The sequence below is a fragment of the Uranotaenia lowii genome, chromosome 2, assembly GCF_029784155.1.
Source record: "Uranotaenia lowii strain MFRU-FL chromosome 2, ASM2978415v1, whole genome shotgun sequence".
NCBI lineage: Eukaryota > Metazoa > Arthropoda > Insecta > Diptera > Culicidae > Uranotaenia > Uranotaenia lowii.
Window position 1 is genome coordinate 71,051,489 of NC_073692.1, and position 14,855 is coordinate 71,066,343.

At 34.0% G+C, this 14,855-nt stretch overlaps 1 protein-coding gene across 1 annotated transcript in view; it reads right to left on the reverse strand.

Annotated features, from left to right (window-relative positions):
* Positions 1–14,855, reverse strand: part of LOC129746372 (class E basic helix-loop-helix protein 22-like) — a 162,735-nt gene that overhangs the window by 98,061 nt on the left and 49,819 nt on the right. The window lies entirely within an intron of this gene.

Below are 14,855 nucleotides of genomic sequence, written 5' to 3' on the forward strand. Positions count from 1 at the left end.
ACCCGTTAACATCATCAATGGTCAAATTCCTAAATGGCGTTTTGGTTCTGACTTTGCTGTATTGTGAAAGTTTGGACAAGCAATTATTAGGAGAAGTGTGTTTGACCGTTAATATTTATTTTAAAAACACTTTGAAAGATATTTCATTAAGTTATCCTTTTCACATCGCCTTCTTTAAGAATGAATTGGGAAACATGTATAGGCCTTCTAAAGACATAAATTTGGTTTGATGTTAAAAATAATTACGGATAGCAGCAGCAAAAAAACGACTGCAAGGCCATACCAGCCGAGCCCCGCGCCTTTATAAAAGGGAAATTAATTTCTTCAAGCTCTGTCCAAACAGGCAATTTTCACGCTATCTGCCAAATTCTGAACCTCAAAGATGAAAACGACGATGGCCGGAGCTGGATAGATAAAAATAGCATCGCATTCGTTATTTTGGCTCGTTCGTTTATTCGTATTGTGAAAATTTGGTTGGGGGCAATAAAAAGAATGCTTCTAAATAAGATGAAGCATCGCAACGTGAAACATCAGTTGTAGATAATTTTCTAATTAAATGATTTTGTCGGACTGTAGCAGGATTCTGTTTCGCCAGCTCAAAACTTCTTACGTACTTATTTTGATAGTAATTAATCAAGTTTTATTTGATATTTACAAGTTTATCTCCAATTCTACACTCTTCAGTCGAATTCTTCAGTTTTCAATCTTCAATCTTCAATCTTCAATCTTCAATCTTCAATCTTCAATCTTCAATCTTCAATCTTCAATCTTCAATCTTCAATCTTCAATCTTCAATCTTCAATCTTCAATCTTCAATCTTCAATCTTCAATCTTCAATCTTCAATCTTCAATCTTCAATCTTCAATCTTCAATCTTCAATCTTCAATCTTCAATCTTCAATCTTCAATCTTCAATCTTCAATCTTCAATCCCCAATCTTCAATCTTCAAACTTCAATCTTCAATCTTCAATCTTCAATCTTCAATCTTCAATCTTCAATCTTCAATCTTCAATCTTCAATCTTCAATCTTCAATCTTCAATCTTCTATCTTCAATCTTCAATTTTCAATCTAAAATCTTAAATTTTCCCATTGCGACTAGAAAAATTTAATTTGTTATCACGTTAATGTTATTGTTTAATTTTTTAAACTTATTTTGAAAGACTTAAAGTCTTTGACACACAGATATGTAATTAACGTTTTTTAAGCGTGTTGCTAAAGGACGCTAATTTTTTTTCTCGATAGAAAAATATTTTCTAACAAGCTTCTTTTCCATCCGATTAACCATCCTCTGATCTTTGAAACAAACAGGGAACTTTTATCAAGATTAAAACGAGAATAATATTTGTAGGAATTCAAGCGGAACTGATGAAAATTTGCTTGAAAAAAAAAAGCCATTCCGTCGCTCTAAAATTTTGTCACCGGGAGGGTGGACATCAAAAGCGAAAAACAAAAGTGAAAAACAGTTTAATCTGTGTTCAACCAGCCTGACCAATCTCCTCGAATGATGGTCGCTCGCGTGTGGTGGTTTAATCGAAAACTAATTGCCGAGTTCGCGAAATTAATATTGGAAAACCGGGAAGAGCAAGCGAGCAGGATCGATCAGACGGATAGCCAGAAACCAGCATGAATACCGGAAGGCAGTCGGTCGTGCTCGACTCATCAAAGAGATCTAATTAAAACCGTTCAAAACAAATCGATTCAATTCTCGGTGACTGAAATTAGCTTTATCGGAACTGATTGGCGATTAGTTGCGAATCAAATCATCGCTCTCTCACTAGCCTCCAGCGTTGTGATGTAAAATTCCGAATTAGCTGCTGGTGAATGTAATATGTATTGAACTACATGCATTGATTGTGGGAAACTCGATGAACGTTGAGCTATTATCTATCTGGTTTGAAAGGTTACATTGTGTAATTAATTTTGATGGATCGAAGACTTAAAAAATATTACTCTAATTTGTTGGTTGAATTTGGAAGGATGCTGTGCTGAGTTATTAGGTTTCCATAAAAGGCACGACATTCTAATTTTCTGTTCAAAACTTAGCTTTAATTTCTAGCTTTTAAACATAACCTACACAGTTATATTCTGAAAAACTAATATTTTGTTCAATTCAATTTAGAGAACATTCATAAGTCTTAAAAAAAATTTAACAATTTTATTCATTAGGGATTTGGACAGATTCTGACTCTTTCTCCTCAATCATTCATTCATTCGTTCATTCAGTCATTAATTTTTTTAAGGGTTGAGATTTTAATTTTTTATTGTTGTCTCTCACACAATAAATCAAACATTTATACAATTAGCTAAACCTGTCATATTTTGTTAAGTTATTGTACGAAGATTTTTATCCACATGAGAGGAAAAAATGCTTTGCCATTTTAATCTCTGGAGCCACAACAACAGTTTGAAGAAATGTTATATAGAAAATATCAAAAATACTTTGGCAAGACATGATAAAAAAAACATTCAACTCTGGCATCACTGTTGAAGGTTTGTGAGTTTTTTTTTCTAATTTAAGAAACTATGCGAAAAAAAGCTGTAGGAATCTCTATTTGATTTCTCTTTATTTTCCCACACATCTCTCAAATTTTTTCAATGGGTAAACTAATCATGAAATTTTGATTGTTTAAAATAAAAACCTATGTCAAGTTATATATTTTCTGTTAACAAATACCATTGAAATATTCGGCAGTGTTTCTAGAATCCGTAGTTCATTGATGATGATAAAATAGTCGGCGACTTCCAAGGTTAAAAGTTCTTTAATAAATATTACGATTTAACCTGAACTATAGTTTATAACTGACAGGCTCACGTACTCCTGACAATAAACATTAAACATTTAACATTAATAGAAATATCAGTTAACATTAAAAAAAATAATAAATCACATATAAGTTGCTCTGAGGATTGCGAATCAAATGGGTACTTTGTACTAAGCTTGCCAGAGTGATCGGATTTTTCCGGATTTGCCGGGATTTTCAATACAAAGGTAGGAGACGTGCAGTCCGGCCCGGTTGCCCGGATTTCATTGAAAAAAGCCCGAATTTTGTCCGGATTTATTCACTTAATTCGCCAAAATCAAACTAAAAAACCAATTTCGTTGTAATTTTTTTTCCAATTTTGTGTGAAAAAGGAAATTGGGGCATGTTTTACAAAAATAATTATTGGAGGTGTTTAGGAAGCCCTAAACACGATTTAAAGTCTGCTAATAATTTGTTGAGATATTCCTGAGTTTTGACCCGGATTTTTGGTTGAAATTTTTTTTAATCAAATGCCCCGATTTTTTCAGGTTTATATATAGTCCGGATTTGTCCGGCCCAGGTAAGTGTGGATTAGATTCCGGCAACCTTCCTTTACACAATCATAAATAACGATTCATAAAATTTTATAAAAAGATATGTACACTTTTCCAATTTGTTTTTTTTTTTTTGCAAAATCTGTAATTTAAGGTATCTTCTTTTGTATTACAGACTTTGTCGTTACCTTCCGTAGCGCACATTCAAATAATTATAAATATTTAATATCAAAGAATTACATATCTTTGAAGTAAGAAATAAATTGGAACGGATATTTCGAGAACAACTTTGGAAGGCTAAGCGTCTGTTATTAACTTAAAAACATTAATTTTTGAACTTTAAAATCTTTAAAGATGAAATTTAATTGAAATTTTCACATTTACACAAAGATTAGCAATGAGAGCTATTAAAAATGATAACAGTACAAAATGGTTCCGCTAAAGATCAGATTTTTTTCTTCAGTAAAACACCTTTACTTTATAATACTTTACAAAACATAATTGGGAAGCAGAAACCAAGATCTATCCGCTGAACTACAAAAAATCGTTCAGATGTAACCCCTGTCCATACCGCTTGATCAACTGTTCCGAGTTGTTTTAAAAATATATTAATATAAAAATACAAATAAAAAATTGTTTGTTTTTGCACAGGTGTCAAATCCGATCCATTTCTGGACTGTGGACTTGATTTTTTTTTCAATGGTGGCTCCAGAGACAAATAAACCAACAAAAATTTTCTGACATGCCGAACCTTTTGAAGCTTCCGTAATCCTGAAGGCTTCATTTAAAAGATGTTGCAATGGAAAATCGTTTTATAATGATTCTATTATAGCAGCTTGAAATGATTATCTCTGGAGCCACCGCACAAAAGTGTATAAACCACGAAGAAATTCAATATCTTTCGCAGTACTTGAACCAAATTTATGAAAATATACTTTGCTTTGGTGAAAACGTCCGTAGAATCGATTGGATATAGTCTCAGACGCCGCACGAGCTTATGAACGAATATACAGTGCCTTTTCAAATCCCAATACTCCTATATTTTGTAAACAGTCTAGAAAAACACCGTTTTGGACTAGACAATTTTGAACAAATATAGACTTATCTTGTGTGATTTTTTACGAGGAATCAAATGACCTTTTAATCCACCGCACGCGTCGAAAAATGGAGTTATGACAGTTTTACGCTCAATTCCCCTAAAATTTTTCTATTAATTTAAAAAAGCTTGTTCGGACTTGAAAATTTTGAATAAAATAAGACCAATCTTGTGTGATTTTTTCCGAGTAGTCACATATAGGCTATTTCAGCTACCACACGCATCGTGAAATGGAGCTATGGCCGTTATACCCTCAATTCCCTACATTTTTAATATAGTTCAGAAAAAGCATGTTCGGACTTGAAAATTTATAATCAAATGAGACTTATTTTATGTGATTTTTCCAAGGAAACAAATGAAGGCTGTTTGAGCCATCTGTATCGGAAAATGGAATTAGGGCTGTTTTAACCTAAACTCCCCTATATTTATAAATACTCAAAAAAAGCACGTTCTGCTTGAAAATTTAATATCGAATGAATTTTTCCGAGAAATCGAGTGTGGACTGTTTGGGCCTCCGCACGGTTATAAAATGTAGTTATGGCTTATATATTTGAAAAATGTTGAGGAATTAAGGATTAAAATGACCATAACTTCAATTTCCGTTGCTTGCGGTGGCTCAAGTAGCCTTCATTCGATTCCTCGAAAAAAAACACACACACACACACACAAGATAAGTTCAATTTGGTTCAAAACGTTTAAGTGCGAACTTAGCTTTTTTCCGAACTAATTAATAAATGTTGAGAATTTGAGGTTAAAATAGCTATAACTCTAGTTTTCAATGCAAGCGGTGACTCAAATTGCCTTCGTTTGATTTCTCTGACAAAACCACACAAAATAGTCTCATTTGGTTGAAATAGCACCATTTTCTATTGCGTACAGTGGCTCATATAGCCTTAATTCGATTCCTTAGAAAAAACACACAACACAAAAGTCCCATGTGGTTTAAAATTATTAAGTCCGAACTTGCTTTTCAGCTATATGTAAAAAAATTAGGGGGATTTGGGTTAAAACAGCCATAACTCTATTTTCCGATGCGTGCGGTGGCTTAAACAGCCTTCATTCGACTTTTCGAAAAAAAAAACACCCACAATTCACACACATTCCGGGCAAGCTTTTTCTGAACTGTATTAAAATTGTTAGAAAATCGAGGGTAAAACGAGTATAACTCCATTTTACGGTGCTTGCGGTAGCACAAGCAGCCTTCCTTCGATTCCTCGGACAGAATCACTCAAGATAGGTCTCATTTGATTCAAAATGTTCAAGTTTAAACATGCTTTTTTCTCAATTTGTTGAAACATGTAGGGGAATTGATGATAAAAACAGCAATAACTCAACCTTCCGATGCGTGCGTTGGCTTAAACAGCCTTCATTTGTTTCCTTGAAAAAACCACATAAGATGAGTCTTATTTGGTTATAAATTTTCAAGTCCGAACATGCTTTTTTCGAACTCTTTTAAAAAATATAGGGAAATTGAGGGTAAACAGCCATAGCTCCATTTTCTGGTTCGTGCGGTGGGTCAAAGGCCTTTATTTGTTTCCTCGTAAAAAATCACACATGATTAGGCTATGATCATTTAGTATGCGGGCAGTTTCAAACCTCTGTATTTTAAAAACTATTGATTTTATCGAAAAACTTTCTTTGGAGGAAATGAAGGTGTTATTATGATATTGAATGTAAAAATATTAAAAAAATAATTTACCGTTGATGACGAGAAATACTCTTTCTTTATGATAAAATATAATTTTTATTTCTGCACACTTTTTTTAGCCATGTATTGATCTATTATTTTTACCACAGAAGCTAAACCTTTTCAAAATCATGATATTTTACACAAATTCATCTGTAAAAATCATTTGGAATCTGGTTGGAACCTTTTCGTGAGTAGGCATCTCGAAGAATATGACCTCTTAAATTCGGGTTTAACATAAATTTCTTGGTCCATCAGAACACATCTGTCACATAAAACCCGGTTGCACAGATTGCGATCCATGGAACTGCTAATTTTTAGTTAATTCCCGGGTGTCCACTTGACAGGCAACACTTTTTGCCTGTCGGAAACGGATTTACTGCATAGTTAAGTGGTCTGCATTCAGTTGTTCCCAATAACCATAAATTTGTTCCTATAGTTGAGATCAAGGGTTCCACTCCGAAGCTTGGTTTGAATTTCGTAAGCATCCTAGAGTGGCTCCTTATACTTCTCAACCATCCGGACCAAAAAAAAATCAGAAAAAATAAACAGTTCATGAGTTTTCAAGTCAAAAATAATGAATTTCCGAGGCGCAAAGTGCGTAAAAGGAGCAAATTTGTGCAAAACTATTTTTACTATGGCTTTTTGCACCGTAAATATCTCAAACACACGTTAACGTAAAAATGTGGCAAAAATAGGCAAGATAGTCCTTTTCATAACCAACACAACGCTGCTAAAGTTTTGCATATCCGAGCTCTAGTAACCTAGCTATCACCGAAATGAAGTGCCCAGATACTAAATGATCATAGCCTTAGGTCAATATTTGTTCAAAATTTTCAAGTCCAAATCAGTGTTTTTCTGGAATGTCTACAAAACATGTATAGGGGAATTGAGGTTAAAAAATGCCCTTTATTTCACATGTAAGCTCGGACGGCATCTGAAACTATGTCCAATAGATTTTCCGGACATTTTCGCCTGAGAAAGTATATTTTCATAGATTTGGTTCATGTAGGAGGGAAGATATTGAATTTCTTCGCGGTTTATACACTTTTTCCCCATTGTGCACCGTTTAAAATTTCCTATATAAATTCGATATCTTTTTAAGATTTATTGTTATCATTAATGAAAGATTCCTTCCGCTGTTTGTAGAGTTCTTCTATACTTTGACAAAACAAATCAATAGTGATTGTAGGAATCTGTTGGAATCGAAACTTGCAGACATGATACTTTCAATATTATGAGTGTAAATTAGACCGTTGTAAATAATGACTATTTGCTCCAATATATTTTTCGATGTCTTTTGGGTCACCAAGCAAAAACTTGTAAAATTTGAGATGATTTGGTTGATTCCTGAATAAGCACAAGGCGATTCAATTTTGTTTGGAAATTTTCATGGAAGAAGAAATTTCTGCGTATAAAATCGTCCAAAAAATTCAAATAAGCTTGAAATGAAGTTTGTCTTTCAGAACTAGTTTTGTTTTTTCCTAAGCTTCATTTTTTGGCAATATGAGAAGAAGCTAAGTCTTTCATGAAAAAGTTATAAGCATTTCAAAATAAAAAATCTGAATTCAATGAGAATTATTTAATAAAAATGGCATATTAGGCTGGCTAGAGCATTAACAAATTTCAAGAAATATTTTTCTCAACGTTAAATAAATCAATAAACTCGTTGCAAAACAGCTTTTGTGATTTCTTATTTTTATCCTACGGTTAAAACGAGCAGTCAAAAACGCATAAATTTAAAAAAATATATATACATATTTTGGGTTTTTTCACTGCATAGAATTTATTTTTTCTAGAGTGAAAGTTAGGTTTAAGGTTTAGTTAAATGAAATGTACTGAAAGAATGAAGAAGTTTTTAAAATCAAAAGATTTATTTATTAGAACTTCCAATACACCTCTGACGTATTTTGAATGAAAAACTTTGTGATCCCATACAAATTTCCATACAAAATTAAAACTCGTTGGGTTTTTTCAGGACTGAATGAAACGCTTCAAATTTTTTTTTCGCAATTTGTGGCAATAAAAACAACCAAAAAATGTTATGGATGGTGTAAAAATGTATAAATTTGATATATTCATACAAAACTTGCTGCGGTCTAGTTTGGATATGTAATTAAGTTTTCCAAATTTAAAATTTAAAAATTTATGGATTTTTACATTCTAAATTGGAGTTGTCCTCCTACGTTTTGTGAAATGTACAGTTACATTAAATATGTTTTTTTTTAAAAACGAGCACACACACATAGGATCTCAGTGAAACTTTATGTTTCTTTGAAGAGATCTTCCTTTCCTTAACTCTAAGCGTACATCTTCCGAAGTTATAATGGCTAGCATCTTACAAATGCTAAAACCACTAGACCATAGAAAGTGTACTATGTATGCCATGACCGGGATTCAATCTCATGAACCTTGGCGTAAAGAAAAACAATGAATTAATAAATTTCACATCATAGATACAAATAGATCATTAGAATCTTAACGCAGCTAGTTTCTCCAAACAAGTATTAAAAGAAAATTACTCCCAGTTCAGTGAATTCACTTTGCTACCAGGGAAAGCTTTCACACTTGCCTGAATACGGATTGCTCATATTTTTCTTCCAGTTTGGAACTGCTTTTTTCATTGTACCGCACTCTCTTTCCCAGGGGTAGCACTAAGCCAAAAACTAAACGAATTGTGCTGCACGTGAACCTGCTTTGAAGAGGATAAAAAAAATGAAACAAAGTGCATCGAGGAAAACTTTTACTGAGTGTATCTGGGAGAAAAAAGGCTCTTGGCCAGGAAACGTAACTAAACGAAATGTAACCAAACGAGAGAGACAAAAAATATTCGAACAAAAAAGTCACTCCTCCCCAGCAGCAGCAGCCATGTAAGTGTTTCAGATGAGCATATAAATTTTAATGAAAAGTACCAGTTCGCACTTTTCACATTTCTGCAGGGACTCAGCGGAAAAAGTAGCAGCAGCAATTTTTCTGTAAGAGTCAGCAGGAATTTTCGGTGGAATGGAATAATTTGAACTTGGCACTACGTGACTGGAACTGTACCGAGCAAATTCCTGACTGGGTGAACTGAACCGCTTTTTTTTTTCTCAAATCTACTGTGCTCAACTTTAGGATAAATTAAGAATTTTCTGTGTAAAGGTTAATCATGCATGGTGTTTTAGCTTTTTTTTTATCGAATCATCGAGATCAAGCGTCGTGATTGTGAAATCAGAAAGAAAGTGTCAGTGAAGTGACAAATTTAATTTGTTAGTTCATTATTTTAATCCCAATTGAAGCTAGTCAATTGAAAATATTGAAAGCATCAGTATAATATCAGGAGCTCAATGCGAAAAAAACTCAAAAAGGTGAAGGAATTTTTTCGAGTATTTAAAATTAACAACTTTTTCCGAGAATATCGTTTCATAATTTGAGTTGAATATAAACCGTGTAGAAATAGAATCCCGAGAAAAATCATCTACATTTTTTTTTGACAGATTTACCTGTGGATATAATATTCAATTTTACGGTTAATTTAAAAATTCATTTTCCAGATAATTTTTACCAGCATCCAAATTTTCATTCCAAATTTTCAGTTTCAAATTATGGATAGCAAATTGGTATTTGTATCAGACAATTTATAGCATTACAAGATGATTTTACCCGGCCTTGCTCGGGTTTACTTAAAATATAAATCAAAATGAGTCGTTTGGCTTTTTGAAATTTTGAAAGCTTTTTGTTTATCATCATAACAAATTTGACCATTTTTGGCCATGTAAGCTTTGTAAGTTTTGTTAGTCTTCTTAAAGTTTCAATTGGGATTATGAGCAAAGTTTATCGTTTTCATAACTAAGAGCATCTGTATTCGTGGTCTATTCTTGGGTCTAATTTATACAAGAATTGAACCAAAGAAATTAGTTCCGATCCAATGAAAAAAATGGCAACTGTACTCGTGTTCCATTAACTGTTAAACGGGTTAGAACTGCGTCAAGTTGGATCCAAATCTCATCAGTTTTGGATCAATCCTTATACCAGCTCTAAAAAAAGTCGAGTTGAAACTGGTATAATGGATCACCAGTGTGGTTGCTCGGGTCGGAATTTATGTCTAAACCGGCTGTTTGGACCACGGATACAGATGCTCTAATAGTTATAAGATTTGCGAATAGAAATTTGAAATAATTTCCCTCGAATGCAATTAATTACATTTTTAACGGTTGATTTGGCAACTTTTAGCGATTTTGCCAGCTTTGCGTGCGAGTAGCTTGGATTTTCGCGATGCGTGAGCAAAATTTTGATACGCTGCTCTTCTTCCTTGGACGGCATTTTGACAACTGAAGAATGAATTCCAAAATCAAAATAGGAGCAACATTCTACACACACACACCTTCAAAATGAGAGGTGTTCAGGTTTTTTAAATGCAAAATTGAAAGAAATACGTCAAGTTGATATAGACCAAATTTTGACCGTATCACCGTTTATACAATTTAAAATCTGTTGATGTGGATTGATGGAATAAAATCTCAAGTGTATTCTTAGTAATTTTCACTGAATAATTTCACGGTTTCGACCAAGTTTGCCCAGATATTGCCCGGATATCGGATTGAACATTTTGAAATCTAATGCTGGCTTTTGCCCGATTTTTTGATAGAATTGGCTGGATTTGTCCGGGGAGTTCCGAGTAGGCCATGCTCGGGTGTAGACGTGTTTTTTTTTCAGTTTTCTCGTTGCGTTTTGGGATTTTTAACTTTCTCAATGAAATTCTAGTGGTTTAAGTAATGATTCAAGGGGAAATTTACAGGAATTGAAGAATTGTTTTATCGAGTCAACAAGAGATGATGTGTACATAAAGCGAAGGCCGATATTCGGGAACAACAAGAACAGGAAAATCCGGTGAGAGCTTTCCGATTTCCCTCTATACCTTGGACACTTTCCTATCTATTTAGCTGCTGTGCTTTTTTCTTAAGTCACTTAGATTGATTCACCATCATCGTCAAGGCTCATGATATAGCTCAGTCGGCAAGTCTGTTGTCTCCTGAGCCAATGTCCGTGAGTTCGAACCCAAAAGTTAACATCGAACACAGTTGTACCGGATAAGTTTTTCAATAACGATCCGCCAACTAAAACGTTGATAAAGTCGCGAATGTCATAAAGATGGTAAAACGACTATAATCAAAACAAAAAAAACCATCATCGTCACAGGCTTCGGTTGCTTTGATCGAGTAAAATGCAAGATGCTGGAATCCAAAATGTTATGCGTAGTTATGCTCTAAACATTTTTTAAGAGCAAGTTCACTGGTGTTGGGAAAAAGAGGCAGAAATTTTGACATTATGAAAATTTTACCATGCAAAAATGTGTTCAAAATCTTTGGGCGTTGCATTTTTTTACAGCACTGTTTCTATTTCAGCCGTATGTGATAGAAATATTGCTATTTTTGCATCACAGCATGCGAAACTACAACACGTGTTGTAAACAAATTTGAAGGCAACAGATCTTGAAAATGTTTTGGCATGGCAAAATTTTCAAAATGTGCAAAAAGTAAGAAAATTTCTACCACATTTTCCCAACACCAGTGAACTTGCTCTAACCGAAGTGATGTTTAAAAAAATTCCCAATTAAAATTCTTTTTTAATTTTTAAGTGGATACTTTGCCATGAAAATTGAAAGCTGTCGGTCGTGTTAATAACAGCAACGTTTAAGTTAAATGTAATTTAATTGTAATGTTAATGTAAAATGTGGAATCCGTTTCTAGAAAAGTTTGGAAAACTATGCGAAAAAACTCCCCCATTCCCGGCTCTGTTCTGTATGGAATCTCTCCTTAAAAAAATGGATACATTTTTCGTACAATACTTTTTCTTTTAAATTTGGTTTCATTTGTTGGATAAGTTCTCAAGTCATACAAAAATTGAGCGGAACTTCTTTTCCCCTCTCTTATCCTGAACTTAAAAGTTAAAAGGGTTCTTCTTAGTAACCATTGAATCATTTGTCGTACCCTGTACACTCCCCTGTAAAATTTGGTTAAATTTATTTGATGAGGTCTTGTATTTTCAAAACAAACGTATGGTACCTCTATTCTCTTTCCTATCCCGTAAAGGGAATCTAATCATCTTAGGAATATTTCTTGTATTTAAATACTCTTCCCTATTTGTGACCATCTGCTGGATTAGCACTTGAATTATTAAAAAAAATTGTATGGGACCTGACCCCCCCCCCCCCATCTCTTGAATCAGTCAAATGAAGACGAACAAACAAACAAACAAACAATCGTACAAAAAAAAAAAATTAAATACACTCTGCTGATATATTTGAATAATGATTTCTAGAGTGATCCAAAAATATTGTATGGAAACCTCCCTCCTCCTTCCCCTCTTCCCGTTGGAGTGAGTAAGGGGTCTCGAAACATAAAAAAACATTTCTCGTACTCAAATATACTTCCATCATAAATTTGGTTTTTTTGTTCGATTAGTTCTCGAGTAATGTATAAGCCTGCATGGGAGATCCCCCACCCTTCTTAACCTCCAGTGGGAAAAAGATGGGTCTCAAACATCGTTGAAACCTAACTCGTAGCCTTATTATACCTTCCTATTTGAAAGTTGGATTCATTTGCATGCATTGCCTTGTATCTCTCCAATCGAAGAGGGGGGATTCCCAAATAATCATAGAAACATTTCTCGTACCCAAATAACCCATGTCAATTTTGATGTCATTAGTTGGATTTGTTCTCGAATTTAGCAAAAAATTGTATAAAAGGCCTTTTCCATTTTTCTTTTTCCACACTGGAAGGAGGGAGGTATCTGAAACCATCTTTAAAATATCCTTCCTACTCATTTGCCTTCGCATGCCAAATTTGGTTCCGATTGATTGATTAGTTCTCGAATTGTGCAAATTATTGTATGGAAGCCGCCCTCCCCGCTTACTATTTCCCCATTGGAAAGAGGGAGGGGTACTAAACCATTTGAGGAATATTTCTCGTAACCAAATACTCTCACAAACCAAATTTGGTTCCATTTGCATGATCAGTTCTCGAGTTATTCAAATATGTTTGTTTTTTTTTTAAAGAGGCCGCCTCCCCTCTTCCATAGAGTGGAAGGGGTCTCAAACTATTATAGAAACCTTCCACGGCTCTCAAATACCCCTCCTGCCAAGTTTCATGCAAATCGGTTCGGTAGTTTCCGAGTCAATAGGGAACAGACAGACAGACAGGAATTCCGAATGTATCTAGTCGTTTGTGCTTCATGAGATTAAAGCGAATCATTAAAATGATCATAAGAATGAGGCCAAATGATTTGGACCCCATGATTACTTAAAATTCTTGGTATGCTGGGTTTTTTAGGGTTGAAATGGTTTATTTTTGTCTCTGGAGCCACGATTTCAGAACAATTTGCTAGAAATCTTTTGTAAAATATGATGATTTCATACCGAATAGAATGTCCTACCCGGGATTTTCCCGAAGGGGGATAAAAAAAACGGGGAATTCCCAAATCCCGAGAAAAGCTAAATTATCCAGGGAATCCCCGAGGCCAATAAAATATGCTGATTTACTTAAAATATACATGATCTCAATAGGAAACATGGATCAGATTGAGCAAGGAAAATGATAGTTCTTCCTTGATATACGGCTTAGACTTAAACAATTTTCCAATCCAACAAAACCACGGATACGAGATATTAAAGAATATTGAAGAATCATTCCCAATTATATAAAGAAATTTGTCGGTTAAAGTACTTAGTTTTTGGATCTTGGGTTTAATAATTGCTTATTGAATTTTCAAAATCGGAATCCCGAGAAATCCCGAGAATTCCCAGGAAAAGGATCGTCAAATTTCCCGATTCCCGGGAACGCTCAAATGGTCGGGAAAGGGACACTCTGATATCGAACTTAATATCCATGAAAAAATACAATATTAAAAATAATCCAAACCAAACTTTCAATGTTTTCTCAAGCTACATTTTTCATGAGATCAATTGTTCTAGTTGAACTTTAGATTTGATATGTAGGGGAGAATGAGGTTTTTTTTCTTTTGAGATATTGAAAAGCCCGCGGGAGTAGAATTTTTTTCAAATTCTTTCTCCCGTAGGCATAAAGTACCTTCTCTTCATATTTTTTTTTCTTCTTTTTCAAAAGATTTTTTTACAATTCATGGGTTCACAATAATTCAAAAGTATAGGGGAAAAGTTCATATAACGCCCCATGTGGCTAATACGCGCCACTCTTGTTTTGAAGAATCTGAAGCATTTTAAGCCTGCAAAATATCACAAATTTGTTCTAAATGCTATGGTTGGTCATGGCAAATATGAATTTTTCCTTAAAATGCTCCTGTGTCGTGATAATTTCACAATTTAGGTTTTTCTTCATTTCGATCTAAATTTTAAAACAGTTTCAATAAGGTGTCACCAAGCAGAGAAAAACGAATAAGACAATATTTCCTGACACATCGATAGAGGAGAATCTAAACTACGATTTAATGCTAAAAAATTATACCGAACTCGCTATGGTATGCTTTTTATGGGTATGTTTTATCATGCCAATCGTAGTAGGCTGAAAATAGCATTGATTTTTCAAAAAGGCCAATTTTCATTGAAAATGAACAAAAAGTCTAAAACCTTATTTTGAGCGTTAATTCAGCCCAGAAAATTTACTTTTATTTTTTTTTTAAATTTTGATTAGTCCATTTTGATTTAATTTTCATTCAAAGTGTCTGTAAGTATTGGTGTGTTTTCGGTCTTCGGCTGCTTTCGGGTGTATTCGGCTTCTAGGCGCGTATTGAATACACGGCGGCGCGTATTTGCAACACAGTT